A 26883-nucleotide genomic window follows, 5' to 3' on the forward strand; every position below is an offset into this window, starting at 1 on the left:
CAAATGAATAAACATTGATTTTAAATGCTCTTCATTTCCGCTGCAGTGACATGGAGCTCAGTGTCTCATCCTCCCCTATGGCAACAGTGTTGCCCCGTCAGTCTTGAATGACGTCTTCCTGTTTGATTCACCCAGTGCAAGTTTTTCTTTGACACTGTGGAACAGATTTGCATATAAGTCTGTTTCTCACTTTCTCTCAAGCTTGGAGAGCTGGAGGTGCAAGGATTTGAGTGGAGACCAGTGTAGGGGAACTAGGAAACAGAATTCAAAGAATACAAGTGAAACGAGTTACCAGGGCCAGCACTGTGGCTTAGTGGGTAAAACTACCGCCTGCAGTGCCGGCATCCCATATGGGCAACAGTTCGAGTCCCAGCTGCTCTTCTTCCCATTCAGCTCTCTGCTGTGGCCTGGGAAAGCAGTAGAAGGCGGCCCAAGTCCTTGGGCCCCTGCACCCATGGGGGGGACCTGGAAAAGCTCCTAGCTCCTCACTTCAGATCAGCACAGCTCTGGCCGTTGCGGCCATCTGGGGAGTGAACCAGTGAATGGAAGACCTCTCTCTCTCCCTGCCTCTCCTTTTCTAACTCTGACTTTCCGAATAAATAAATCTTTAAAAAAAAAAAAAAGGCCCGTGAAGGAATTATGCCTTACTCTATCAATCTTGACAAAGATGGAGAAAAAGGAACAGAATATTCAGTGGTGAGGGTTACTTATGAGACGGGAAGTTTGACTAGCGGAGACGGCACTGAAACAAAGTGGAATTTAGAACGATCCTGAGATTCGGAGCTGGGATTACTAGGGACGTCTACTTACGGAGAAAGATGGGGAAATCCAATCACCCCAGAGTCCGCTCTTGTGGATATCAGCATTTACCTCGCATGACTCAGAGCTGATGATCTGGGATGGGTTTCACCTGGCCGTGGGCTGACTAGCCTCATTTGCCTCTTCCCACTCAGCCTGACACAGTCGGCACCCACTCCCAGGAGTTTTCTGAGACTCTCTTCAAAGTCACCGCCCAAGGCGAGAATGCGTGTTCGGGTGGGGTGTCTCCGCATCACAGGAGTGGGCAGATGGGAGGGAAGAGGAGACAGGGGCTGGGTAAACAGAGTGCTGTCCTCATTCCCAGCAGAGACAAAAGGCCAACAAGCCGAGGCAGCCCTCCAAGCCACCATCCAAACCAACTTCCTCCCCCAGAGACAAAATCCCAGCCTTGTATCTCATATGCACTGGGCTCCCAGTGCCAGGAACTGTTCTGGGGCTGCCGGAGCACTGATCTCCCCCAGGCTGTGACTCCAGCCACTCTCCACGTCCCTAGCTGGGCGCTCTGGGACATGTGCCAGAAGATTCCCAAGTCCTCTTTGGCCATGCCGCCCGGAGGCCCTGCAGGCCTGGCCAGCAGGGCACACCTGGAAGAAGTCTTTGTTTCCAGTAAGCATGGGTGGCTCTCCGCCTTGACAGAAGTGGGAAAATATGCCCAGGAGCCACGAAGCCAGAATCAAGCTGAGGCAGGCAGCCGCAGCTCTACGCCTGGAGGTGGGAGCCAGGGTGGGTGGAGGGTCTAGGCAAGCCCCAGCCGGCCCTGGCCCAGCATGAGGCTGGCGTCCTGCCTGAGAGAAGCGGGTTCCTAATGAAGAATTACTAAATGCTACAAATAAGGGAAACCTGCAGATGAAAAGTTTCGCAGCTTTATTAGTAATAGCGCCATTCAGGGCATGAAAACTCGCAAGTTCTTAGCTAACGGAGCCTCACAACAGCCAGATGAGGTCAGCAAGCAAACAGGTGCGATTACCCCCACTTTGGGGGGAGCAGAGAGGGCCAGTGGCGTTGCTCAGGGCTCCCAGAAGGTCAATGCCACTCACATCTGGGCAAGAGCCCAGTGCAGACGCGGGGCAGTAGGCTCCCCTGCTCCACTGACTCACGCTGCTACTGAAAGAGCAGGGAGGGCCAGGAAAAGAACCTTTCATTACTCAGAATGGAACTCACGGAAAAAAGCAAACACTGCTCTCTGGTGCAGCTTTAATAACAGTAATGACAGTAATTTGGCCAAATTAGAAAGGCCTGCCTCGCGATGCCGATCAGACGCCTGCAGGACTGGGAGGGAGACGGTGCGATTTCCATCAGTCTCATCCCGAGCCGCCTGGCCCAGCCCTGGCTGTTGGAGCCATCTGGGGAGAGAACCAAAGGATGGAAGATCTCAACCTTGATCTCAATCTCTCTCTGCCTCTCTCTCCCTCTCTAACTCTTTCAAATAAGTAAACAAATCTTTTAAAAAATAGAAGTTAATTTTTCTTACACCTATAAAATGTCTACCTTGGTGGGACCTATAGGAGTTACAGTGGCCTGTCATTTGTGGCCAGGGCATCTGACATAAGGCAATGTTTAAAGGAAGCAGAAGTTTATTCAGGAGAAACGGTTATTTGGGGTAGGCAGTGGCAACTTCCAACAAGAGAGAAGAGAGAAATTCAACGTTTCCTTAAACAGGCCATCACCACCCATTAAGCATCTATAAGAAAAACACACACACACACACACACACGTAAGAGCCTTGTCACCCTTTCACAGTTGAGGAAAACCGGGCTCAGAGGCACTGAAGAACTTGCCCAAGGCCCCTGTTCCGAAGTGCCAGAGCCGGGATACCACACACGGCTGCCTGCTCCATCCCCCCGGGAGACAGACCGGAGCCCTCAGAGTGCTGGGTACCCCAAGCACGCTGGACAGGAGACCCTTCAGCTCATGAATGTTTCTCCTGTTCCTCTCACGAATCATCCACAGCAGGAAAGTTTTCGATGCTGGACACACAGCAATCTCCACCCTGCAACCAATTCCCCATAGGCTTGCCCTGAAAGAACCGTGTAAGAACCTTGGGTATCTGGAGAACTTTTAATTAAATCCCAGAGCATGGATGGTTAGGAGAGCAAGCAGTAAGTCCTGACTTTGCAACTTGGGCTGTGTGTGAACTTGAGCAGCCCACCCGTTACTCATTTGTGAGCCAGAGGTGAGAATTCGAGATGAAGGCAGAGGGATTATCCCCAAATCTGAATGCAGCAAAACCCTCAAGAAATGGCCGCTCTTGAGCTGGGCATGTCAGGAGATTAGAGACACTGCATGGGTGTTGACTCGGGAGGAGCTGGGATGAAACCTGGCTTGCACATACAGTACATTCTATCCCCATGGATTTAGGGCATCTGACCGGGCTGCATTAACCAGGTAGGCACAACGAGAAATTTCAGGAGTGGCAAACCCTCTGTCTCTGAGGTTGTGCAACAGCTAAGAGCTTTGGCGCCCGGGGAAGTCGAAAACAAGATTCCACATCCAACTCTGCCCAAACTATTGTGACGCCCTGAGCACGCACTCACCCTCCCTAAGACATGTGTGCCAAATGGGGACCACTGTAGTTCCAATCTGCCATGAGAAGTGGATGAGAAAATACTAGGACTCCAACGGCAAGGGCAGCCATGCTTGTCACCAAAAACCCAGAAATCTAATTGTGGGCGTCATGGTTACCAAGAGCGCCAGTCACTGTTGGCATGCCCCTCCCCTCCTCTCTGAATGTGGTCACAGTCACATGATTTCTCTGCCCCATGGGATCCAAGTGGAAGGGACTGGTGCCCCCTGCTGGCAGCCCTGTGAATCAATGGGCCACGTCCCATGTTCTTTCTCCCAAGGAGCGGCCACACTCCAGGTGACAGTGGCCAGGCATCAGCTCCACCCAGAGCCCCGACCACTGGCAGCAGTACCTCGGGCAACCCCAGGGTACACGGGCATTGGGGGGGCAGTTTGTCATATACATGACGCTGCTGTTTTGAGAGATGGGTCTGCGAAGCTAGATAAGGGATCCCAGGTTCTGATGGAAACATTAATAATTATGATTATGAGGCCATTCTCAGTGAAAGCAGGAGGCTAAAGAGAACATCAGCAGAAAGATGAAGACAAAATCTGTGTCCCAGGTCCCTTGGGGACCGACTCTGCTTTCTCCCTTGCATAAGGAAAGGGCCTTAGCGAGCCAAGTCTGATTTATGAGCCAGGAGGACACCATCCATCACATGCTCACGCCGCAATCACACCCCTGAATCCACATGAAGAGTGACACGCGTGGTGTGAGGACGAATGAAGAGTGACATGTGTGGTCTGAGGATGAACAGGGCTGAGATCTAAAGGGTCCGGCTGAGGCCTTGGTGCCTGCAGGACCTCCCAGTGGGTCTCCCTGGGGACTGCCCCCACCCAGAAGATGCACAGAGAACAACACCTGCCCAGTGCCCACCGCCCCCATCACCCTGCCCAGGCCTCTGCATCACTGAGGCCAAGGTCTGCCATCTTCCCACCAACTCGGAAGCCACAGACAAGGAAGTCCTCAGCACCAATCTACGTGAGAGTAAAAATGCTTGATTTAGGACTGGAGATGACTTTGTCAAACTCAAAAAATTGGTGCTGAAGCAACTAGCCTTTGGTTTGATCAGAAAAATAAAGAGAATATTTTTTAACTATCAAAAAAAAACCACATAAGTTTCATAAACCTCTATGTATTAGGTAGAATTACTGTTGCTGTGAGCCATCCTCTCAATGAGTCTGCACCCAAGCACTTTAATAAGATCCATCGCACTCCTAGCTGGATGATACAGTTACAAGCAAACTCATTCGCTCAACATGAAATGCTCTGTGGTATGCTGTTATTTCGGCTTTCACGTGAAGAGGGAAAAGAAAATCCATCTAGAAAGGGAGAAAAGTAACAACTGTTGCTCCTAATAAAATGGTTGGAGGCTCTTTACAGGGTAAAACCTATAATGTAGATTGTTAAGGAAGGACAATACATTTCGACTCCCGGCTTTGCTCTCTCGAGACGCCAGGCCTATGCTTTGGAAAGGCAATCATGCTCTGGGAAGCATCCCTCCACTTTATCTCTGAACACTTGTGTTTGATTTTGTTTTTCCTTGTGTTTTTCCCCCCACTGCCTCCTGCTACTCCTGAGCACGGAAATGACTCCACTTGCACTCGGGGAGATTTTTTTGCTTTGATTTTCTGTTCTTCGGAAGCACCCCGGCCAACAGCATTATGGGACTCTGTGCTGGGAGGACACGGCGTGCACTGTCGAAGCGCTCCTGCTCAGTGCTCCGGGAACAGCCCCTCCTGATGAGGCTCCGCGCCTCGTATTTTCGCCAGTTCTCTTCTGCAGTCACAGGAACCCTCCCCAGCGCAGCCCGAGACAGCAGTCAGAGGAGCAAAGAGCAGACACTGACGGGGCTGGGAGGGCTGGGGAGAGCAGCCCCCAAACCGGCCTAACAGTCGCTTTGCTCACTCCCAGATGTTGCCTTACGTTTCCACTTTTCTGCACTGTGCAAACTGCACACATTCATGTAGCGAATTTAGAAAAATACAAAAGAAAGGAAAAAAATCATTCCTATCTGACTGCCAAGACAATCACTGCATCACTTTGGTGCACTGCTTTCCTGTCCTTTATATCTGCACATAATTGAGAAATACAAGATCCCTTCAACAAGCTCATGGGAAATGTATATTATGAAAAATCTGTGCCTGGCTTTCTAAGTTGTTTTCTTAAATAATGAACTTATCTATTGATTCCATTCTTCCCCATGACCTTGCTGAAGCACCCTGCATAGAACACATGAAATGCATACATGTATACAGAGCTGATGTGTATCGACTAAGAGGCGGACCAGGGGATGTCGCGACATACACAAAGTGAAACCTCAGGGCAGGGCTTCAGCAGCTGCAACACACTCACGTACGCACCATTGCTCACTTCCACACTCCCTTCCTGGGGGCCACTGCTCTGCTCGTATTTTAATTTGCTCACCTTTTTTCCATCTTTCCCAAAAGAATCAATGATTAAAGTCCTCAGGAGGAAGAACTGCCAGAGGAGGTAGCCATGTGGATGACTGAAAATAACAACAGAAAGAAACGAAGGCTCTACTCGCAAGTTGCAGTTTCACTGGTGAGTTACCCATTTTCCTTAGCAGGACCTACTGGCTGAACATGGAAGTCGGACATGACAACCAGGAACAGCAGTTGACAAGAAGGCCAGAGAAGAAGCACAATAGCATGCTGCTGTGGCCTCGGGTTGAGCCCAGGGGATCAGCTGCCAAGACCAAGCAGCCTCTGCCAGGAACAGAGCGCACAGGGCAGAGACTGTCCCCTAAGGGGCGGACGTGTGGCCTAGGGGTTAAGATGCCCGTGTCCCACACTGGGGTTACTTGTGTTTGATTCCTGGCCCCAACTAACACCAGGTGGTCACGCGGATGATTGAAATAACAATGCAGGCCCAAGGAGACAGCAGCGATGGCTCCAGTACTCGGGCCTCTGTCACATGGCAGACTGGATTGAGTGCCCAGCTCCTGGCTTCGGCACCGGCCCAGCCCCAGCTGTTGCAGGCATTTGGGAAATAAACCAAGAGACACATGCATGTCTCTATCCTGACACACACACACTCCCTCTCTAGTGCACACACATGCATGTCTCTATCTCTGACACACACACACACACACACACTCTCTCTCTCCCTCTCTAGTGCACACACATGCATGTCTCTATCTCTCTGACACACAGACACACACACACTCTCCCTCTCTAGTGCACACACATGCATGTCTCTATCTCTGACACATACACACACACACACTCTCTCCCTCTCTAGTGCACACACATGCATGTCTCTCTGACACACACACACACTCTCCCTCTCTAGTGCACACACATGCATGTCTCTATCTCTCTGACACACACACACACACTCTCCCTCTCTAGTGCACACACATGCATGTCTCTCTGACACACACACACACACTCTCCCTCTCTAGTGCACACACATGCATGTCTCTATCTTGACACACACACACTCTCTCCCTCTCTAGTGCACACACATGCATGTCTCTCTGACACACACACACACTCTCCCTCTCTAGTGCACACACATGCATGTCTCTATCTTGACACACACACACACTCCCTCTCTTGTGCACACACATGCATGTCTCTATCTTGACACACACACACACACTCTCCCCCTCTAGTGCTCTAGTGCACACACATGCATGTCTCTATCTTGACACACACACACACTCCCTCTCTTGTGCACACACATGCATGTCTCTGACACACATAGACACACTCTCTCCCCCTCTCTAGTGCACACACATGCATGTCTCTATCCTGACACACACACACAGACACACACACACTCTCCCTCTCTAGTGCACACACATGCATGTGTCTCTCTCTGACACACACAGACACACACCCCCTCTTCTCTCTCTACCCTGAGATGGCTGCCAAGTCCAGAGCTCGGTATATGAACTAGGGAAAGGCTGAGGAGGCAGAGAAGGGGCAGAAGACACAAGAGAGAAGGGGACTGGGGGCACAATTCAAGGAGCAGAGCAAGGCCCAGGGAGAGACAGACTTGGGCAGGTGTGAGCATGGCCAGGTGGGGGTGGGGTAGGGCTGGCCTAAGAGATCCTGGAGAAGGCCCAGCCCTGCAAGCAGGTGGGGAAGGCACACAAGAGCTCGGGCCACAAGGGTACCAGCCCATCAGCATCCACGTACCAGAGAATGGACGTGTTCCCATGAGCTGAGAGCCGGCTGGGTGAACAGGACAGGGGTCTGAATGCTAGAAGCTGTTAGAGCAGAGGATGGGTGCCCAGAGGACAGGGTGACCAGGGTGAGAAGCTCCTCAGTGACACCCTTGAGGCCACCCCTTGCTGCTACAGCAAGGTCATTCAGCTAATGGGAATTCAACGCCCGCTCCACCCAGCAAGCTGTTGGTTAGGAGGCTTGTCAGATGGCTGCATACCATAAATACCTACCCTCAAAACAAGGCCCAAGTGTTAACACCACAAAGATGCTGGAGAATGCGATAAAGTAGGTGCTAACAGGTGCTGTGGATGCTGAAAGAAAGAGGCCCTCTCCAGGGTGAAGTCTTCAGCCCCAGGAGGCAGGTCTGACCACTCACGCCATCAGCCAGGGCCAGACAGTTCTTCACACCCAGTCCTGACTGCGAGCACCTCAAGAAAGGCCCCTGTGTCCATCTGGCCGAGACCAGGCGTGTGCACAGCGCGTAGAGTCAGAGAGGGGCTGAGCCAGGGGCCAAGGCGACACCGAAACATCTGTGGGGTTAAAGAGGCCCCGGGGAGGGAGCCACACCCATACCCGGGGACACCAGCAGTGAGGGACGCAAACCAGAGCAAGGACAGAACCTTCTCCGCAGAAGGCTGTCTCGCCACGGACGGAGTCATCCACAGACACTTACAAGAAGCATGTTTCTTTTTTTTTTTTTTTTTTTTTTTTGACAGGCAGAGTGGACAGTGAGAGAGAGAGACAGAGAGAAAGGTCTTCCTTTGCTGTTGGTTCACCCTCCAATGGCCACCGCAGCTGGCGTGCTGCAGCGGGCGCACCGCGCTGATCCGATGGCAGGAGCCAGGTGCTTCTCCTGGTCTCCCATGGGGTGCAGGGCCCAAGCACTTGGGCCATCCTCCACTGCACTCCCTGGCCACAGCAGAGAGCTGGCCTGGAAGAGGGGCAACCGGGACAGAATCCGGCGCCCCGACCGGAACTAGAACCCGGTGTGCCGGCGCCACAAGGCGGAGGATTAGCCTGTTGAGCCACGGCGCCGGCAAGAAGCATGTTTCATCTTCTGATTTTAGGACATGCCGAGGTGTCATCTAAAAGCATCTACTCGTGCCTTAAAGACTTAAAGACTTATCCATTCACTGAGGAGTTAGGAGAGGACTACCCCACACACACACCATGTGCAAGGCTCCATGGAATTCCTCTATCTGCTTCTGCCTCCAAGCTGACAGGGTTTTGCCCATCATCTTGGAATGTGTCCATCTCCAGTACAGAAGAGGCTACTCCGCCCTGCACGGCTCACAGAAACTCCTCCAGGAAGGCGGGAAATGCCCGCACTAGCAGCTCTCTGGGCTCCCTTTCTGCGTCTCCTTTAGAAACTGCTGAAGCCAGGAGTTTCCAGCCCCAGCACCACTGACATTTGGGACCAGGTCTCTCTCCGCTGGGGGCTCTCTGTAGAGGTTTGGTGCAACCCTGGCCTCTACTCCAGACACACCAGCAGCACACACACCCACAAGAGGCGACAACTGAAGCTGTCCCTGGGCCCCGCCAATGTCCCCAGGGGACGGATGCAAAACCATCTCCTTTAGGAAGCACCAGCTTAGACCATCTGGAAACCACCAAATAGTTTGCGTGCTTATTAAAACACATACATATAATGCTGAAAACAGCTTCATGTTTATTATGTGCCTGAACTCAACGCGTTTTGGAAAGCTGGGCCAATAATAAAGGCTGCAAGGTAGCAGAGTAAGTCATCAGGGCGATCTACAAGGGATGGGGGAGTATTAATCGCCTGAGGCGAAGCAGTCATTAGCTGCTGCTGATGTGCAGGGGCAGAGCCTTAATAATTCAGGAAAGGCAAGGCTGCAGGCAGTGTAGACTTAAGAGTTATTGATTTAGCCAATTAGATTCATTTTTGGTGGTAACCCTGCTTTTGTGAGTAGAAAGCAGCCATGTGTATCCCTCAATTAGGAAAATTGGACATTGCAAATCTGCCCTCACAGCTTTGCAGCTGGATGATGGGCGGGAGCAATGGTCCTCGAGCCTGCACAGGAGGGAGACAGAGGCTGGAGGGGTGGCAGGCCCCCGACTCACCCGCCTTGCGCAGACAGAGCCCCCCGGGGCCAGCTGGAGGAATCAACACAGCAGCCGGGTGTCTGCTGCCCCTCTGCTTTGTAACTCTCTAACCTCGATCCAGTGCAAGACCGCGAGGAAGCAGACCAGGTAACATTTACAGCACTCGACACGCGGCCGTGAAGAGCAATCAGATCCTAACCTCTAGGATAAGGAAGACATCGAACAAACATAGACCCGAGAGGCCCACTCGGCATGTGTGATGCCACTGGGGACTCCCGCATCCCATAGCAGAGTGCCCGGGCCTGAGTCCAGCCTCCTGCTAATGTGCACCCCAGGGGACAGCATTTGATGGCTCAACTGCTGGAGTCCCTGCCACCCACATGGGAGACACGAATTCAGTTCTAGGCTCTTGGCTTCAGCCTCGCCCAGCTGTTGTGGTATCTGGTGAGTGAACCAGCAGTGGAAGATCTCTCGCCTACTTCTTGCTCTCTCTCTCTGCCTTTCCAATAAAGCGATTAAAACTTGCAAGAAAAACAAACAAGACAAGACACACCCATTTGGTGCAGCAAATTCAAGAATGTCCCTGTTCAGACTTGGCTCCCCAGTCATGACGGGAGAAGGACTGCAGGTCCCTGGTGTGGGCTCAGTCCGGGGAACTGATGGGTTCTTACCACAATAGGGGAAGCACCCCCTCAACGGGGAGTCAGCTCAGCCCCCAGACCTCAAGGGCCAAACGAGAGAAAACAAAGTCAGGATGAAGACAAACATCTAAGCCTACTTGGTTCTTCTCACTGGGACAAACCACAGAAACTCTAGTCATTGCTACCAAAGCTGTGAGATAATTTTCTTCTAGTTATAACCTCGCCTCGTCCGTTCTAGTCCAGATTTCACGTTCCTTCCTCTCTCTCTGTGGTTCCAGTTGTTCGTTAAGGGGCCAGATGGTATCCTACTTGGAGGTGCTTGGACGCCCTGTGCCGCTGCCTTGTTCTTACTGTCTCAACACTGGGCACAGCCCCACCCTGAGACGAGAACTGGATGCACGGAACCATCTTGTTCAGCTACGAAGGTCTTGGATCAGTGCAATCCCAATAAAAGCGTAAGATGGAAACAACATCTCCCAATTGTTCTTGTCTCACTGAAATTAAACGATGGCTCAGTCAACACGACGTGAAGACTCTCAGCTCCCCACGAAAACTCACTGGCCCCCAAAACCACCTTGGTCGCCCCACACACGCATTTCTGTTCTCGGCTCATGTGGGTTTGGTTGTGTTGACCGAGACCAGTAGGGCACAGGGCGGACGCCAGTGAGTCTGCCAGGAGCCAGGGGTGACAGCACGAGACAGCCAACCCACTGATGTTGTGCACCTTTATTCCAATTATTTTGGCATAATTTTATTTATCCCAAAGGTGCGAATCTATGCCAGGGCTTCAAACAAGAATATCCAGTGAACTCAACACAGTCAGCAGGTCTTCCAGGACAATGGGAGGCTCCACTGCACAGCCGCAGCTGATGGAAACAGAACTCGGGGCACGTGAGTTTTGACTCCAAAAGGAGAGAAAACCCAAAACGCAAGATGTTTCTTAGAGTGGGTATCCCTTGAGGTCTGGGAGGTCAGGAGTGGGAGGGGAAACAACCCCTGTGGAAACCCAGAGGGAAATGATACTGATGCCGGTCACCACTAGGGAATGAAGGGCGCCCAGTGGCAGGTGGCTCAATGGGTCATCGCCAGCACCCCAGGAGGAGAAGGGGCCGCTGTGTAAGTCCATGGTGTAAACACCGCTCCCCCCGGACCCGCCAGCTTAACTTCCTGCTACCAGCAGGCTCTCAGCAAACACAGAGGGGAGGAGAGGGACCCAAAACTGCCCACCATAGGTGGGAGGAGCCTCCACCCCACCGCATAGAGCTGGGAAGAACAGGCAGGGCTGAGACCCCCATGCTGGGGGCTTGCTTCTGGGACACAGCTGGGCTTCCCTGATCTCTTCTTCGGGGAACCCCATGGAGCTTCTCCCTCTTTTCTAGCCCCAATAGGCTTGGTGAAACTCTGAATAATTTTAAAATTCAAGGGGCTGGTGCTGTGTGGTGTAGCAGGTAAAGTCACCACCTGCAGTGCTGGCATTCCATAGGGATGCCGGTTCTAGTCCTGGCTGCTCCACTTCAGATCCAGCTCTCTGCTATGGCCTGGGAAAGCAAGGGAAGATGGCCCCTGCATCTTGGGCCCCTGCACCCACATGGGTGACCCGGAAGACGCTCCTGGCTCCTGATTTCAGACCAGCCCAGTTCCTGCTGTTGCAGGCATTTGGGGAGTGAACCAGTGGATGGAAGATCTCTCTTTCTCTCTCTGTAACTCTACCTCTCAAATAAATAAAATATTTTACAAAAAATAGTATTGTCTCCTCCAGGAAGCCTACCTATAGTGCACCCTTCTCAACCCAAGGGTGACATCTGTGCATATCTAAAAAAAGTAAAATAAATTAATAAATAAATACTTTGAGAAGAATGCACGCACAGGGACTTCACTCCAAACCTTCAGGACTGTTTTTCTCCTGCCCTAACTAAGCGTCACGCCCGCAGTTAGACTGGGGAGCACCATGGTTCTGAAGGACGGCCCGCCACTGGTACATGGTGAGGCACAGGACTCTCTGACCACTCCCCCTGCGTCCCGCCCTCCTCTGTCCCAGCAGCTCTCTCTCTGCCTCACCTTCTCCCCCTCTCATGTCTTCTCCCTCCTCCTCTCCTTTTCCTTCCCCTCCTCTTGCTTCCCTTCCTCTTCTCTCGACTTCTCAGTAAGGCAATGACTTTTTTTTTTTTTTTTTGGACGGGCAGAGTGGACAGTAGAGGGAGACAGAGAGAAAGGTCTTCCTTTTTGCAGTTGGTTCACCCTCCAATGGCCGCCGTGGTAGGCGCGCTGCGGCCGGCGCACCACGCTGTTCCGATGGCAGGAGCCAGGTGCTTCTCCTGGTCTCCCATGGGGTGCAGGGCCCAAGCACTTGGGCCATCCTCCACTGCACTCCCTGGCCACAGCAGAGAGCTGGCCTGGAAGAGGAGCAACCGGGACAGAATCCGGCGCCCCGACTGGGACTAGAACCCGGTGTGCTGGCACCGCAAGGTGGAGGATTAGCCTGTTAAGCCACGGTGCCGGCTAGGCAATGACTTCTAGCCTTATCCTCATGCAATACACGGAGCTGGTTTCCAATCACACCAGAGAGCACGGCACTGGCACAAGGAGGAAACGCATCCAACACCTCACAAGACCACAAATAACAAAGGCTTGAACAAGCTTGAACCCTGCGCACTGGCCACTGTAGACTGAATAGTAGACACCACAAACAAGCGCAGCAATGCAAAAAGAATGCGCAGACACGGGGAGTGAGTGACTAACCACATAAACAGCAAAAACCTGATAATCAGAGCTTCGAGATTTACTTCTCTTTTCCCCTGATCAGCACGCGCCCCGGTGCACACCAGCCAGGCCCATGAACTGTACACTCGTCAACATCAAAAGGTGCAGAAACAGAACTCAGATCCAAAGATTAATGCAGCTGAAGTTACAAAATGAGTGCAATTAAACAAAAACTAAATACACCAAGCCCGAGGGGAGGGAAGACACAGCTGCGAAAAGGATCAAAGAACAAGAAACCGAGGAGAGATCCAGAGAGTGGCAGGGTCAGTGACTGCTCCGTGGCGCAGTCTGTGGCCCACATGTGCCTCCACAGAGAGGAGCGTGGGACTGCGACTGGGACAACGCCGGGGGAGCTAATTCTTTACCCACAGAACCATATTCTGTAAGGCAGAGGTAACCAGGAAACTCCACCTTATCTCCACCACTTGACAACAATCAGGAAAGGAGAAATTAAATAGTTGCTCTCCACAGATCTTCCAAAAGATTCGCAACATGAAACCACTCAGAGGTAGACCCCTGTGTAGGCAACTTTTCTCCAAAGACAAAGCAAAGTCTGTGCTCCGTGCCCCACTGGAAAAACACAGGAAAACTGTGTTTACTGCTCTCAGGATCCTTTGACAAAAATGCCAACGGTAATTAGCAGCTAAGGTGATCTCATTGGCGTCCCAGAGTCAGGACAATGTAAAAAAAGCCCTTAGCTGATCCCTTCATTAGAGCAAGCTGGCTCTTATTTAGCATGTCCCCAGGAGGCTACAGGTAGGTAAGCAGCCAGCTAGCTGGCAGTCACAGTCAACACTACACATCTTTGAAGTTAATGACACTAAATGGAAATGCTGCAAGTATAATTAACAGCAGAGTGTTTTAATAATGCCACAGAAGAACTGTTTTACTTTTCTAGCGCTGTGCCAGAAATAACTCGGCACACCACGGTGGCACCTTCGAGGTGCAAGTCACTGCTACGCATCTGTGTATTTATCGCCTGAAACTCACTCACAGGGAAGTATTATTGGGATCACTCAGAGAGTTACTTTTGAAGTTGGTATTAGCAGGAGCCTGACTGATACCAGGCGAGTGAGCATTGGCTCAGCTCAAATTTCATTTGATCAGTTCTCGGATGGATGAAACCCAGTGTATCTCTGGTGCTGTGGTCCCCAGATTCCTCCAGTGAGAGCCCTGCCCTGCCCCCACCATCCCACACCACAAGCACCTCTAGAACCTGCACAGCTACCCCTGCCAGATTTAGGAAATAAAAATGTAGGGTATGCAAGCAAATTTGAATTTCAGACAAACCACAGGCTCTTGTTAGGTTATTTGTGAATTCCAGACAAAGGAATTTTTTTTATTTAGCATAAATACAGGTCAGAGTTATCCTAACACAATTATTCCTTGTTTATCTGAGGTTTAAATTTAGCTGAGTGCCCTGTATTGCATCTGGCAACCCTTCCGGAGTGCCTGCCTAACCCAGACACCTGCCCTGCCCCCTGGGGAGCAGGGGCCACCATAGCCATCTGAGTTCATGACCTGCTCTGCCCTCGCCTACAGGTCCTGGAAATGACACAACACATGGGTGTATCTAGAAGAAAAGGCTCATTCAGTGTCTTAAGACAGGAGAGGGGCCAGTGCTGTGGCGTAGCAGGTAAAGCCACTGCCTGCACTGCCGGCATCCCATATGGGCACTGGTTTGAACCTCTGCTGCTCCACTTCAATCCAGCTCTCTGCTATGACCTGGGAAAGCAGTAGAAGATGGCCCAAGTCCTTGGGCCCCTGCACCTGCGTGGGAGACCCGGAAGCAGCTCCTAGCTTCTGGCTTCAGATCAGCACAGCTCCAGCTGTTGGTGGCCATCTAGGGAGTGAACCAGCGGATGGAAGACCTCTCTCTCTGCCTCTCCTCCTCTCTCTGTGTAACTCTGCCTTTCAAATAAATAAATAAATCTTTAAATTAACAAAAGACAAGAGAAAGTATAATGTGGCTCTGAAATCCTGAGAATCTGGAAGACACAAAAGACATCAGCCTGCCATACCAGAGTGAATCGCTCCTTCAAATATGGACAGAAGAGGTTGCTGGGACGACTCCCAGTGCCTCTGGGGATGCTCCACGTTGCAAGCCAACAGAAAACAAGAGCAAGAGACGAGCTCAGCCAGGACAACTGCCACCCACCCTGTGCCAAGTGGCAGGAAACTCGGTCATCTGGGTGGAGCCACCAGGGTGAGAAGTTGGGAAGAAGAGGCAGGAAGGGACCCAAATGACCCCTGGCACCCAGCAGACCCCAAAAGATGAGAGTCTTCGGTCATCCTCACTCAATGAGCTCCAGCTACGTGAAAAGCAAAAACACCACCATAGAAAAACCACAAACCCTCAAGGTGAGCTCACGACCATGACTTCTAGGAAAACCTACAAAGCACTAACCCATGAGGAGACAGAGTTAACATAGCAACTACTAGACTTTAAAAGCAATGCAATCAATTCCCTCAAAGGCTTAACATACTGCTTTATAAGAGCAAAACAGAACAGCCTGCACCAAATAATGAAAAGGCTTTAGAAACACAGAAAACGAGTATTCGCAATAAAATCATAAAACTAAACAGGTTGAATTGCAAAATGAACAGCTAAATTGATTGGCTGGAAGACACAAGTTAGACAGACAAGCAGGAGTGGTGCGTGAGTTCCAGAACCCACCAACTGAAGGCCAGCGAAGAGGAACAAAGGTAAAAGATGGGGAAAGGGCCGGCGCCGTGGCTTAACAGGCTAATCCTCCGCCTTGCGGCGCCGGCACACCGGGTTCTAGTCCCGGTTGGGGCACCGGATTCTATCCCAGTTGCCCCTCTTCCAGGCCAGCTCTCTGCTATGGCCCGGGAAGGCAGTGGAGGATGGCCCAAGTGCTTGGGCCCTGCACCCGCATGGGAGACCAGGACAAGCACCTGGCCCCTGGCTTCGGATCAGCGAGATGCGCAGGCCGCAGCGGCCATTGGAGGGTGAACCAACGGCAAAAAGGAAGACCTTTCTCTCTGTCTCTCTCTCTCTCTCTCACTATCCACTCTGCCTGTCAAAAAAAAAAAAAAAAAAAGATGGGGAAAGAAACAGAAGCGGTAGAATCTGCAGGAGGAACTCTGACGACAGGGGAGACAGAAGGCATGGAAAGCGCTGGGACTCCACACATCTTGTTTAAGTCAGTCCTCGGATATTTTGAATCTTGCTGCCATAATGAATGGGATCACATTTTGCCATGTTCCTCCTGGAACGCAGAAACTTGTTGATTTCACCCATTTTTATAACACATAACCTTTCAAAACTCTTATTTCTTCTAATATTTGTACTTGATCGTCTTGTACTTGGGGGCCAAAAATAAGGAATAATTTTTTTCCGTTACAACACGCATTTTTTCAAACGTCCTTTTTTATCCAGTTGCATGGCTTAGAACGTCCCTCCCAGCATTCCATCGCAGCCACAGCGGGACACCAACCTCCCCCTGCTTTCCTCAGCTTTCAGGGCAAGAATCTGACCATGACCGCACACCTTCCACATGGCCTGGGGCAGTTCAGATGCGGGAGCTCAGAACGCTCTCGGAGGCCCATCTGGGAAGCTGTTCACAACGTCCTTTGGCTTCTTGCTTTTCAGGTTGAATCACTCATCCTTTGATCCTTCCTTGAACAGGCAGAATCCGTAACCCAGCCCGTCTATCCGTGTATGCATTGAGATGGGGGCAGAGCAGCTACACTCCTGGCTCACACCGCTGGGCACGCGACATCTTACCTGGTGGTGGAGTGGCCCTCATCAAGTGACCCTGATGCCACACAGGCTGCCTTGCTCAGGTTAGCTCCTTGTGAAAGATCTCTGGCACTCCCTCTGACTCGTCATACTCTAATGTTACTCCACTCTCTGCCTGCGAGCCTCTAACTCATTACTGCCCCCAGGTCAGGAAAATCAACGACTCCTCTCAACCCTGTATCTGTTGAAGATTGACGTCAGCATCCAGCATCTGCCCAGACCAACACAAGACTTTGTCCTCAAGTCCACCAGCTCCTAAACCGATCAGGTCCACTCTCTTTACAATGGTCCCCAGATCTCGTGTGCCTTTTCCAAACACGTTTTGAAACGCCCAGTGGCTGGCTGGCTGGGTTGGTTGGGTTGGTTTCTGACTGTTGCTCACTGCGGGCTCAGCTCCAGGGAGAAATCCCGTTGTCATGACGGCAAGCCCTCTCTGAACCACCTGCAGCGCTGGCCAGAGCTGGCACAGGCAGGTAACACAGATCCCCCGACATCCAAAAGCCTCCGTCAGCAGCTCCGGCAGGAGCAGAAGAAACTAGATTTGAAGGCAGCATTGAGCTAACAGCGGGTTCCTTAGTTTCTAATGAAAATTGTTCAAAGGAGAGCACACGTTACTTGTTTCATATACTCTGTGCTCAGAGTACTTACTGAACAGCAGGGGCTACGCCTGGGGTACAAGGATTTCTTTCTAACTGAAAATGTGCAGGGCCAGCACCTGGCCCAGCAGTCACAACGCCAGGCGGAGACCCCTACAAGCTATATGAGAGGACCTGGGTTCAAGTCAGGAGTGTAGCTCCCCATTCCAGCCTCCTGCTCCTGTGCACCGTGAGAGCAGCAGGAAGTCACTCAGCTACTTGGGTCCCTGCCACCCATGTGCGGGGCCTGGATGCAGTTCCAGGCTCCTGGCTTCCGCCTGGCCCAGCCAGAGCTGTTTCAAGCACGTGAGGAATCAATCAGTGGACGCGAGAACTCTCTGTCTCCTTTACAAAATTCAGAATTTTTAAAAATTGTACCAAAGGGAACAAAGAAGCGTCAGCCTCTCCACAGAACACTTACCTTTAAAACCTCACCAAGGAGACAGGCCCTGCACCAGGCTAGGAATGCGAGGTGAGGAGGAGGGTGACGAGAAGTGGGGCTGTTTTGCCGAAACTGGATGAACTAGGCCACGTAATGCGAATCTGCAGACTCCATCAAGTTCACTCTAAGTGTCAGACACGTTGAGGCAAACCGCTCTTCAAGCACAGTTAAAATGATTCAAACAGAATGTTAAAAAGTGAAGTGGGCATTTAGCATTGGGAAGCTAACGAGTTCTCGAAGTGCAGGCTGAGTGGGCCAAGGAGCCGCTCCCCGAGGGAACGGCTATTATCAGCTGTGTACAGATGGGGACATGATGGCCAGCATTACCATCCACCCTCTCACAGCGCACCTTCTCTCCGAGAGGTCACCTAGGTGAGCACCGCTTCGAGTGCACTATCCCCAAGTACCACTCACCAGGACTGCTTTTGGGCTATGCAATGCTGAAATTCCACGGGCGCCACTCTACCCTTGCTGTCTGTGGCGTCTCTGCTGTTGCTATGGGGCCACGGGGAAGACACGCAAGCCGCGCAGCAGACCATCTGAAATAAACACGCCAGAGATCTGTCACTGGGGAAGGCAACGAGTCTCCTCTGCTCCCCAAACACACTGAATCCCCTGGTAAGACTGTGTAGGTAAGATAACCAAAAACAGGGAAAATGGGCAAATTTCTTCAAACTAACTGTGCTTCGTCGAGTAGACTGCCAGTGTTTTCTTGATCATTTACTTTACAAGAAAGCAATGTTTGCCACTTGGGGACATTATAAGAGGCCCAATTTGGGGGCTGGCATTCTGGCACAGTGGGTTAAAGCCTCGGCCTGCAGTGCTGGCATCCTATATGAGCGCCGGTTCAAGTCCTGGCTGCTCCACTTCCGATCCAGCTCTCTCCTAGCCTGGGAAAGCAATAGAAGATGGCCCAAGTCCTTGGGCCCCTGAACTCATGCAGAGACCCAGAAGAAGCTCCTAGCTCCTGGCTTCAGATCAGCTCAGCTCTGGCCATTGCGGCCATTTGGGAAGTGAACCAGTGGATGGAAGACCTCTCTCTATGGCTCTACCTCTCTCTGCAATTCTTCCAAATAAATAAAATAAATCTTTAAAAAAAAAAAAAAGGCCTAATTTGAATTCACAAAAGGCCTCAGGAAGCAGAACCAGACCCAGAGGTGAGCGTAACGTATGCTATTTAAATTGGCACCTGCTTTGCTTAGGCACAACCTTTCTTACAGGGCTGCAGCTTGCACAGACTGCATAGCTGATGGGGAGGAACGACAACGAGGCGACCAGGAGTCAACTTTCTTCTTGCACATGATCCACCTTGGCAAACCTGTGGTCTGTCTTCCTGGAAGATGGACAGAAGCCACCCAACAGTGTCTACACAGTGCCCACAGCCCACGTGGGAAGTCCATTCATTCAACAGCCCACTACTGAGCACCTGCTGTGCGCTGAGCACCTGTCGAGGCAAGGGGACCCACGGGTGGACAAGTCAGAGAAGCACCCCCGCCCCCAGGGGTCCCGGTTTCTGTGAGGGAGAAGACAGTCCACGACTTTCTAAGCGCAGTAAATGCTGTCAGTCACAGAGCGACGTCTCCCGGGGGATGACAGCCGCTTCTTGGCCGTTTTTCTATGCCAGGAAAACACACACGATCAGCACAGCGTGACTGAGTCCAGTTCTACAGGAGGAGACGAACGCTCAGGAAGACTGAGAAATGTGCTTGAATTCACAAAGGGGCAGGTGCACACAGGGACTCTGTGTCACGTCAGGGTTGGCCAAGGCAGCAATCCAGAGAGGGACCTCAGGGGAACTCCGGCCCTACGTCCACTGCAATGGGAGTCAGCGCACAAGACCAAGGGAGCCAGACACAGATGACCTGACGTCCAGTAACCTCCATAACACACAGCTCCTCCTCCTCGCAGCCTCAATGGCTGTGGCCCCCCAGCTGGTGTTCACTTTTACAGAAACCATAACTGAGAAGGAATACCATCAAAGAAACTTCCTGGAAAAACAGTCTTATTCCTATCGGCCAAAATACGGGAAGAACCAAGATGTCCCTCGGTAGGTGCATGTTGGGTCAAGGGCAGTAGAGCCAAATGGTGGAAGACTATTCAGTGCTAAAAAGGGGGAAGACAGGAAGTAACCTCACACGCCGGCTGCCCAGGAGAAGAAGCCATTGGAAAAGGCTGCACGCTGTTTGGTTCCAGCTAGATGACGTTCTAGAAAAGGAGACGTCATGGAGATAGACAAAAGATCAGTGGTTGCCAAGGGCTGGGGGTAAGGAGGGATGAACAGGCAGAACCCGGCAAAGCCACCCTGCATGGCCCTATAATGGGAGACCCGGGTCACTGCACATGTGTCAAAACCCACAGAACGTGTGACAAACACCAGAGTGAACTCCGGTGTAAACTACAGACCCCGGGTGACAACTATGTGCCAGCACAGGTTCATCGTTGTCAGAAACACACCACTGTGGTAGGGGACACGGATAATGGAGGAGGAGTGAGGGTGTGGGAGAGAAAGGGGTACCATCTGAACTCCGGGTACTTTCTACTCAACTTTGCCATGGACCTAAAGCAGCTTGGCAAATAACATCTAGTCATTAAGAAACATATGAACGCAGATACCTGACGAGAAAAAGCACACACACACGGTCATGACCAAGCATCGATGTTTATTCAAACAGTCATACAAGCATGCTTTCCCCTATCATATGCGTGCACGCCTCCCTTCATTAGGACTGCAAAACTCCTCCAGAATGGCGCCTACTGACATTATTAATTATTAACTTACTCAGTTCTATAGGGAGAATGCCAGTACAGTCTTTCTATTTATAGAACAGAATTGAAAACCATGGGACAAGGGAATACGAAGAGAAAAATCTCATTATGGCCTGACAGCCCTTGATAATAGGATTATGGTTATTTTCTTCCCAACCACACACATGCAAAGTCAAGTCAATATTGCTTTTCTCTTCCTAGAAATGTGCACTGAATCCCTGCAAGAAAGGAAGGAAGGCCTGTATTTCCGGGAATGGAGAGGCCTACTTCCGGGGAAGAAAGTCCTTGTCAAGGTCCCTGCGGGTGCCTAAGGTCAACCAATGAGGATCAGACCCGCCTCAACCTTTAACCCCCATGCCCTGAATCTATAAAGGGAGCTCTCCCAATCTGTGACACGCAACTTCCCCAGCCCCCGCTCTGTTGGGACCGGGGAACCTCGCCCGGGAGCAGAACCCCAATAAAAGCCTATGAATTAATTGATTCGTCTGCCTAGGAAGATTTGTTATGCGCCGGACACCTTACAGTTCTAGCATGTGCTAAATTTTGCACCAATTTTTAGTTAACTTTCTTAAAATATGCTTTTCTATAAAAGTGAACCATGTTCTCATCCAGAGCTAAAATTCCAAATCTCCTTAAAGATTACTTATTTTTTTTTTTAATAAAACTAAGCTAAATCAACAACTATCCTTAGAGCTCCTTCTTTGGCACAAATAGCCTGATGCAATGGAAATAATCATAATTATTTTAAAGATTCATTTATCGATCTGAGAGGTAGAGTTACAGAGAAAGAGAGGGAGAGACAGAAAGAGCTTAGATCTACTCATTGGTTCATGCCCCAAACAGCCACCATGGCCTGAACTTCTCCTGGATCTCCCACACAGGTACAGGGCCCAAGCACCCGAGCCATCCTCCACTACCTCCCCAGCAAACACAAGAGCTACAGGTAAAGCCTACTTGTGGGAAAGCAAACAAAAGCTGAAACTGGACACAGTCTGCGATGGAGAAGCAACTCCTGCAGGCAACTGGTCTGCCCTCACCTTCACCATATTCCCAGCTCTGCAGACCTGGACCTTTCCGTAAGAAAGGACTGTGCCAGAAACAGAGTTCCGGAGCCCCACAGCTAAATCCGTATTTACTGAGCCTTTACTAAGTGCCAGGCTTTCTCACAAGCCCTGGCATATGAGGGAACAAGACTGAACCTGACAGGGGTAAGTTTACAAGACTGAGTGACCCTGGTCCCACCAAGGTCAGCACAGGGACACAGGTGCCCTACAGAATGTGTCCACGGGAAGGTGAAGGGGGGACTGTGGTGGGGGTGGGGGACACCGGACCAGGACAGTCAGAGGATGGTCAGGAATTTTTCAAGTCCTTCACAAAGCAAACTCCTTTTTTTAAATCATTCTAAACTAGACAACAATAGTAAAGAGTAAACTAGTCTATATGCCGTTTAATCTTAACTGTTCCAATTCAGCAGTTTGTCCTTCTTACAAGAACAAGGAAATAAAAACTTTGGATGTCATCAGCTGAGCTTTTATTTCTAAATATATTTCCTTTGCTTTTTATTTATTTATTTATTTATTTTGACAGGCAGAGTGGATAGTGAGAGACAGACAGACAGAGAGAAAGGTCTTCCTTTTTGCCGTTGGTTCACCCTCCAATGGCCGCTGCGGCCGGCGCATCTCGCTGATCCAAAGCCAGGAGCCAGGTGCTTCTCCTGGTCTCCCATGGGGTGCAGGGCCCAAGGACCTGGGCCATCCTCCACTGCCTTCCCGGGCCATAGCAGAGAGCTGGCCTGAAAGAGGGGCAACCGGGATAGAATCCGGCGCCCCGACCAGGACTAGAACCCGGTGTGCCGGCGCCGCAAGGCAGAGGATTAGCCTGTTAAGCCACGGCGCTGGCCTCCTTTGCTCTTTAGTTAATGAGCAGAAGATACATAACGTTCGGTGACTGAAATGCAATAGTTATTCCTTATTTTTTAAAAAATGCCAATCTGCCAGTTCAAAAGCTACAGAACAAATTCAAGTTGCAAAGACTTGTCTCAGAGTGAAGGAAGTGGGCTTAACATGTAAGGTGCAGAAGCAGGCAGTGCATACCTTAGAAGGAAGCAGTCAGCCACTGCCCTGGCCCCCTGGGGACCATGCACATGGGAGGCCTGGCAGAAATGGCATTAAGGGAGTCTGCCTTTTGCAATGCTGAATGACCCGATGACTCCTCAGTGCCTGGCAGGAGCTCCTTTTCACCCAATGTCTTTCACCTGCCACCGCCCTTTGGAAGGGCTAGCAGTTTTGAGTATAGAATTCTCCTTAGGGTGGGTGCAACCTTCTGACATCACCAATATAGGATGAGCTTTAAAAGGCTAAAAACCCAACAATTTATAAACACTTCCACAAAGCCAGTTAAGATTTGTAGTTGAAATATATTTGCAAGTGTTTTCGAGTAACTTCCACTAAACTCTTGCTTTACGTCATTCTTTCATTCAATAATAAATATAATTAAATAGTGGATATTTCAAATTCTTCTTTTTGCTAATAGCAATCTAGAACACATGAACTCATGAATTTGTTCAACATTCATTCCCATGAGTCTGCTAAGAGGCAAGCACGGGACTAGTCGACAGACAAGAACGCCCTTGGCACGTCTATGATCTAACAGGGAAATTGAAAACCATATTCACTGATGTAAGAAATACATCGTATGACGCACTGTGCAGGGAGAAGAGCACAATGTGCTACATGGGAGAACAGTGCGAAGTCACGTTTAAAGGTTAAACAGGAATGACACGTTGGACTACAGGAAAACAATGGGTAAGTCACAAATTTTAAGTTTCTAACAGGAGACATCAATCGATGTCTGTAAGTGTTCCCAGAGAATTTTCCAAGGACAGCTTGCATTTCTGCATGTCTCTGAGAGAACAGGGCCCCCAGCTGCTTTTACCCTGGAGAGAGATGGCTCCTCCTTCCAGAGAAAGGGGCAGAGGTGTTTTGTCTTGCTTTGCTTTGTTTTTTAACTCTCCAAGATAATATAAAACATAAATAAGTAAGTTTCATTCTTATGGGGCAAATATCGGGCAGGTTTGTCTGAAGCCAACATAAAAGATTGGGGTTTTCTGGACGAAGATCCCTCAGCTGTGATGCAAACCCACTGCATACAAAGTGTTCGCAGGGGCCCGGCTGGGCACTTGGGAGACAACAGGAGTCCCATCAAGCATGAAACCCACACCCACACCGTGTGCTGCACTGGGAGGAATGAGGTCCTGTCTCTCACCCAGGAGCCTCTGTCTTCCGCAGGCATCCATGAGATTCTGGCCAGCTAACTGTTAGTTTTCAAGTGGAGTAAGACCTTGACCCTCCCCCCCAGCTCAGACACTAAGTTGGTGACTGCATTCCTTCACCCACATTTTCTACTCATAGAAACCAAGTAAAAGACGAGCCTGTGGGCGCTGGACAGAAGAGCCGTGTGGATTGAATGGTGAGAGTGCACAGATTCCAACTCAAATCAGTTGTCCAGCCACTAGACTAACAGATTTGATGTTTCACTTTTCTTTGATATTAGTAAAAAGACTTGTAACATACACTGTTTGCTAAGGGCTGCAAAATTATTTAAAAGGAAGAAGAAATTGAGGATGAAAAGGAATTATTTCCCGTCTTCTGGGCAATGCAATACCCTGTACATACAAGGAGAAATGTGGTTGACAAAGTGCTACGCCACTGTGGACACAGAACACCGGGCTTCATTCTGTATGATGTTCACCCGAAACCCGAGAGATTAGTATTGATAACCCGATCATTTGTGAGATGCTCACAGAGCAGCCTTGGTTCTGAAAGTGAAATGCCAGAACTGCAACACCCTTCTAAAGGCATCCTCCACCAGTGAGCCAGTTCATACAGCAGCACCCTTTATTTAAATATCAGAGGAATCTGTCTAGGTTGAAGGATGATGGCTTTGTGTGAAAAGGAGAGAGGCCATCAAATACACAAGTCCATCTAGGGAACTGTCCCATTCAAGGGGGCCCTTGGCATCACCTGCAGTGTTTCCATCCTTAACAAAGTCATGCTATAGGAACTCCTGAGAAAAGAATGAGAAAGTAAGAGCACCTGTCGCTCCAGGCAAGGCTGTGCTGGTCAGGTGTTCTGGGAACAAGCCCAGCACAGGCGTCTCCTTCAAACCACTCACCACCACAGGTCAGGAGGTGGGCAGGCTCCGCACAGTGCACGACCCAAAGCGGGGACTGCCCAACCTGACCCATACACGTCACCTCCCTGTGTACACCACACAGCCAGCGGCTAGCCAAAATGAAATTCTGCCAGTGTGTAAACCACACTACATTTGGTAAAGGGAAGATAAAGCAGAAAATATGCACACAACATCTGTGGGAGTATTTCCAAGATATTTTCACCTAATGAAATCAAATTCATCAATGTGTTCAAAGGCTCCACTATGTTATGCATTTACAATAGGAAAAGCAAAAGAATGCATTTCGACATCATGTTTGCTGAACTAGCTCAAATACACACCAAATACTAAATTCTGATGAAAGCTGGAGAGACAAATATAAAAAACAATTACTCTAAACAATGGAAATATTTTGTCCCACCAAAACTATTCACGATTCGTTCCATTAAGCCCTCCCTTCCAATCCTATGCCAGGTTCTCTATGAAAAGAGAATTCAGATCACAGTGCTATCCAAAGTGTTGGCAGCATCAGAGGCGAGCGGGGCAAGGAGTCAGAACGTGGCCTGCTGCGCTTTTCCCGATGGGACGTGACCAGGTGGGACCTGGCAGACCAGACTGATAGCAGGTGCCACCCACAGCTATCTGCACTCACCAGAACCTAAGCCTCCTCAGCACAGGGACTTCGTCGCCACGGTGTCCCCAGTGTGCCTGGCGCATGACAGGCATTCGGCATCTTTTGAATGAACGCCGGCATAAGAGCTGTCAATGAAGAATGTGTAATCGCACATCCAGACAGAACGCATTTCAAAAGAAGCTAAAAAACAAAATACACACCTTCATTTCAGAAGCCACAGAACTGCTACAGCAGCTGCCACTCACAGTGGAATCAGGATCAGTGCAATGAAAGAAACATCACTAGACCCACGTCTCAGATTACGACACGGCAACATATGTCTACTTGTACCCCATGAGTCAGCAGCAGCAAAATGTGAAATTTGCAATTCAGAGCTGCAGAACCTGAGAGCTGTGTTCCAGCCACTCAGCCACCAGTCTACCTGCCAGGAGCCATGGGAAAATCATGCTCCCAGGGAACCAGGTCAGTTAGCTAAAGGAAGCTTTAGAAGAACTCCTTGAGTCTTCATTTTTTTATTGTGGGTTTTCATTTCCATCAAGTACAGGAAAGTCTCTGAGAATATTTTTAAATCTCTCCAAACCACGCACACGCACAACCTGCTACCAGCCACCAAGAGTGACGAAGCTCTCTGAGATCATCACTGTGCAGTCGTGTTTTAATATGCATGAACAAGAAGGTCTTAAAATAGCCTTGCAAATGAATCCAGTATTTGTCTTCTAAATTGGGTAATCTGGTATGGTCTCCCAAATGCAGTGGCTTATTTCAGGGAGTATCACTGTGGTGGCATTTATCTCTCCTCCTTTAGTCTATCCGACACCTACCGGGCATGATGCTTCTCCTGGAAACTTGGGAGGATGTGGAGACAATGACAGAGAAGGAGGAACTTCGCAGAGTAGCGAGTTGATGAATGTTTAACCTGGGGTGGTTTCTCAGGCAGTCTCCCCACTATTCATTCTGTTTCAAAAGTTATGCTCAGGTACCTTTTTATTTAACTAGCAAAGAAATCCTATGTAATTTTCCATGCCTGTTATCTTTCCAAGATACCTACAAATTTAGAAGCCACGTTCAGACATGCCTGCTGGGGTCAGAGGTCACGATGGTGGAGACAACGGTCTAGCTGGAGCGTCAGGCACCTGTTTTCCAGCTGTCAACAGCTGGGCACACCTTGTGATGCCCGAGACTTGATGAGGAGTATCAGAGTGATCTAGTGCTGCAATCTGGGCATTAATTTTGGGCTCTACTAAACGCCCAGGTGCTATAAGCTTGGTCCCCAAAATCTCTCATCCCTCTCTGGCACTAGGGTGGGCACCAGCACCCACCTGCATCAGAGATGTCCTGGGCACTGGGCACTGCCAGTCTGCCCTGTATTTGCCTCTCCTGCAGGCTGGGTGGTCTTTTTTCTCGATGAGCCTTGCATC

At 50.3% G+C, this 26883-nt stretch overlaps 1 protein-coding gene across 3 annotated transcripts in view; it reads right to left on the minus strand.

The window, feature by feature from the left end:
• SEMA5A (semaphorin 5A) overlaps positions 1–26883 on the minus strand; it is a 473120-nt gene that overhangs the window by 396967 nt on the left and 49270 nt on the right. The window contains exon 1 of one of the 3 annotated variants that reach the window (XM_062212002.1): positions 18307–18383. The exons of the other annotated variants lie outside the window; for them this stretch is intronic. The gene's annotated coding sequence lies outside the window, so the exon portion shown is untranslated. Of the gene's footprint in view, positions 1–18306; positions 18384–26883 lie in introns of those variants that run through there. 3 annotated transcript variants of the gene reach the window in all.

This window comes from Lepus europaeus, chromosome 15, assembly GCF_033115175.1.
Source record: "Lepus europaeus isolate LE1 chromosome 15, mLepTim1.pri, whole genome shotgun sequence".
Classification (NCBI taxonomy): domain Eukaryota; kingdom Metazoa; phylum Chordata; class Mammalia; order Lagomorpha; family Leporidae; genus Lepus; species Lepus europaeus.